This window comes from Tachyglossus aculeatus, unplaced genomic scaffold (assembly GCF_015852505.1).
Source record: "Tachyglossus aculeatus isolate mTacAcu1 unplaced genomic scaffold, mTacAcu1.pri scaffold_151_arrow_ctg1, whole genome shotgun sequence".
NCBI lineage: Eukaryota > Metazoa > Chordata > Mammalia > Monotremata > Tachyglossidae > Tachyglossus > Tachyglossus aculeatus.
In genome coordinates, this window is record NW_024044874.1 from 381938 (window position 1) to 386613 (window position 4676).

The window sequence follows — 4676 nt, forward strand, 5'->3', positions numbered from 1 at the left end:
TTTAAAGTACTCAATAAACTCTGTCCTTCCTACTTATCCATTCTCGTTTCCCACTAAACCCAACTAGCCATCTTCACCCCTCTTGAACAGTACTTTATTCTTGTCTCCTCTGCTAGGAATTGCTTTCTCATGTTTTTCTCTCTGCCTGGAACTTCCTCCCTCTGAAAATCCTACAGAACCCCCTTCCCCACTTCCTCGAACTTCCCAATTTCAAAGTGTTTCTGAAATCATATCCCCAACAAAGAGATCTACTATGATTAATTATTTCCCCTATTCAGGCAATATTTCCTTCTCTTGTCATCCCAGCACTTCCGTGCCATCTGAGTACCTAAAAACTCAAGCTTCCAGAACACTTATGTCTATATCTTATATAATCAATTATTCAAGCATTAAATCATGTACACACCCCCTTTTGCCCTATCCTCCTCTCTCTATATTATTTCAGTATGTTTCCCCTGTTAAAATGCAAGCTCCTTAAATGTCTAATAATTTGATTGTACTCTCCCAAGTGTTTAGTACAGTACTCTGCATACAGTGGGTGCTCATTAAATGGATCAATTTACAGGATTCTGATTTCTCAAAGATGAAACAATGTGTGACTTTTTTTTCTCTTGGAGGAGTGATTAAAGAGCCATCCAAACACTCACTTTCTGTGCCTTTGTAGATGTGGGTTTCTTCCTGTGTTCCCCGTTCACCCAACTCCAGCAGTGACTTGCTCCAGTTACAGTCTCCTTGAGGTAGAACGGACCAAAGCCTAACACGGTTAAGCGAAAGGAACTGGTGGCTACTCCATTCTGCCACAACCATGTTTCCCAGCTTTGTTTCCTTACAAAAGATACAAAATCCTAGAAACTAGAAAAACATCAGGTCTGAGATCCCACAAGTTCCCAAATGGCTTCTGGATAAACGTAGAATAGGCCTGAGATCTCGTTTCTTGGAGTAAAGTCCGGATTTAGAGCAGCAACGAATTTTAGTCCAATTTCCTTTGGTTGCCAATCTTTCTCTGCAATATTATCTCAAGATCCTCCCCTCAGAACATCTGGATCCTTTATGAAGGAGGACCTCTAAGTGCACTAAAACTTGGCGACCTCTTCAGGTCAAAAAGAATATATTTTGCCAAGACTGTGACAAACGTCTCTGACTCGATTTGTCCATCCTTGCTCTAGGTCTGCCCTGAAGCAGACTCAAGAGGTACACTGTTTCTCCTCTCACACTTAAACTGGATTCCAGAGATACTCCGGAACCTCATACCATTTTGTTCAACCGGTCTCATGGGAAAATGACCAGTCTCACCTTGTGGAAGGTTTGTCCAAGATGAAGCAAAACTGAATTTTTCTTTAGAAAAATGAGTACAGATGCAGGGAAGGAAAAACAAATTTTTCACTGGATTTTTGATCCTAAAAGAGAAACCATTTCTGCTCCTCCTAACCATCGTCAAATTGCCAGTCACCAGAACCTTGCAACCAAATGTCCACTGCTGATTTGAAGAAGATAGCTGAGAAAATTTTTCAGACAATTTTGGAGGGAAACTTTTCAACTCATTTGTCTGTGTATTTCAAGCAAAAGAGATTGTTCACTTGCTTGCCTGACTTTTACATCTCTGACTTCACACATTTGTCAAGAACATCATTGGGCACTTAAGTTTGATAACGTTGTTAATAGGCAAAATCAATCAGTGGCAATTATTGAGCACTTCCTATGAGCAGAGCATTGTACTAAGTGCTCGGTAGAGTAAAATATATCAGAGTTGATAGACACATTCACTGCTCACAATGTAGAGGACAAAAGAGTTGAATATGACAAGTAGAATGCTCCCTTAGGAAAATAGCCAGTGTTACATCTTGGCAACAAGAAGCAAAATTATCAGTTCAGAAAACAAAAACAAAGATGAAGAGAGCACAGGTCCTACTGAAACTAATCCAGTCTAAGTTGATTTAACATTTGGCCTTATTGTGTATGGTAAGTCCACATGGTTTTACTGAATGTTCTATTTTGTTCTCAGTTTAACAGATTTCTCTTCAAATTCAGTCAAAAGTTGGGCTTGCATGCCAACCTTGCCTTCCAGCTTGCCTGGTTGGCAAGAGTCTTTCTGAAGGACAGTTTTGTCCAGATTCACGAGTCTTATTCCTGGATGTTCTCCATTCCATTCCCAAACCTACCCAACCCTTAGCCCCCAGTGACCACATTTTGTGGGGAAAGAATAGTTCACACCCACAGAGAACCTAGTGCCTGGCACATAGTAAGCGCTTAACAATTACCAACATTATGATTATTATTATTCAAGAGTATTTCATGGATTTAGCCAAACTTAATGCATTAATTCTGACAGAATGCATGGGAGAACATATTATCCACAAATGCCAGCTGATCTACACTGAAGGTCTATCTAGATAACATACACTTAAGAATGGAAATCTGTCAGCAGTAGAGATGGTGTCCGTTCAAGTGGCCTTTCAGAACACACAAGACTCCAGCTCACTTGGGATCATCCTGAAGACTTCATTCTCCTAATATTAATGCCAACTTTCTCACTGTACCTCGATCTCGTCTATCTCGCCTTCGACCTCTCACCCACATCTCAACTCTGGCCTGAAATGCTCTTCCTCTTCATATCCAACAGGCAACTACTCTCCCCCTCTTTGAAGTCTCACTGAAATTACATCTCTTCCAAATGGCCTTCCCTGACTAAGCCCTCCTTTCCTCTTCCACTCTATTTTGTGTCACCTCGACTTCCTCCTTTTATTCATCCTTTCTCCCAGCCCTATAGAACTTATATACACATCTGTAATTTTATTTATGTTAATGTATGTCTCCCCCTTTAGACTGAAAGCTAATTGTGGGCAGGGAATGTGTCTGTTATAATGTTATATTGTACTCTCCCAAGCTCTAAGTATAGAGCTCTGCACACAGTAAACACTCAACAAATATGATTTACTGACGGGCTGACACCACACCCCAGATGCTCCACTATGTCTTGGTCAAAAGAGATAAGAAACTGCAAAGTTTGATTTTTCTTTTGTTTTTAAATGTTTAATTTTTTAATGGTATTTGTTAAATGCTTACTGTATGCCAGGTTTTCATTCATTCATTTAATTGTATTTATTGAGTGCTTATTCTGTGTACAGCACTATACTATAATAAGTGTGTGGGAGAGTACAGTATAACAGCAAACAGGCACATTCCTTGCCCACAATGAGCTCACAGTCCAGAGGGGGAGACAGACATTAATATAAATAAATAGATAGATGGATAGATGAATAAATAAATAAATAAATAAATATAAATGTAAATAAATCACAGCATATACAGGCACTGTAATAAGTTCTGGGGTAAGTACAAGCTAATCAGGTTGGATACAGTCCACATCTTACATAGGGCTCACAGACTTAATTCCCATTTTGTAAATGTGGTTTCTGAGACACAGAGAAGTGATTTGCCCAAGGTCCCAAAGCAGGCAAGTGGCAGGGCGAGGTTTAGAACCCAAGCCCTCCTAGGTTGCTTCAGATTGCATTCCAGAATTGGGAAATCTTTCAAAGGAATTGTCAATTCATTAGCAAGTTGTAAATCATCCCCCTTAACAAGATGTAGGTCAATCAGTTAGGGGAGCCCAGGCACATCCATAATGCAGTCAAATGCCTCTTAGACAAATAGCACCACCCCTTATCCCCTCCTCTGTCTTTCATATACCTGCTGCTGGTCAGAGAGCTAACATCATTTCAACACATTTCACCACTTGTCTGCTGTGGTACTTTGGGCAAGTCACCTCACTTCTCTGAGCTTCAGTTACCTCATCTGTAAAATGGGGATTGAGATGGTGAGCCCCACATGGGACAGGGACAGCAGCCAACCCGATGTGCTTATATCCACTCAAGCACTTAGTACAGTGTGTGGCACATGGTAAGCACTTAGCAAATATCACAATTATAATTGTTATTACTATTTCATATGCATCCTGCTGAGGATACCGTGGAGGCCATGCCCTTTTTGGGACTCGGTAGTGAGTGCAGGAACTGACAAGTATGATCTGGCACCAGCATCAGCAGGAAGGAAGAATTGGAATCTTGAGATAATGATGGCAACATCAGGAGATAGCTACAAATAACTAGAGGGAGCATGTCCAGCAGGATCTAAAATTCGGAAAACCCATTTGTAAGCAAATTTTGAAATCGAAGTTTACAAGTAAAGTTTGATTTTTCCCCTCTTGCTTGAAAGAACATCTCAACTCTTCCTTCTATCCCTTTCTGTCTCTATAGGAGGTTTGCACTTGGTGACTTCAGAGAATTGATTGACCACTTCACAACCAGCAGTCCAGGCTGCTTTCTGGCCAACGTAAGGCCTCTCGAAAAACTGAAAAATCAGGGAGGTGAAAGGCTAGGTCTGGGGAATATGGGCGGGGCTAAGGACAGCTGCAGCAAATCACCACAGCTCTAACCTTCCCTATCTATTTCCCAGCCCAAATCATTCCCCCAAGGGAGGTAGAGGGACTCAAAAGCACCTGAGCATCTCTGAGTCCAGGTTTACGGTCAGGGAAGGTGTTCTCCACTACTCCTTTGTGACAGTTACCGAGCATGGAGAAGACTTGACTTCCTCGATTTGACTCTTTCTTGGATCACCCATTCCCTCTACCAATCAGTCAATCAAACAATGGTATTTATTGAGTGCTTATTATGTGCAGA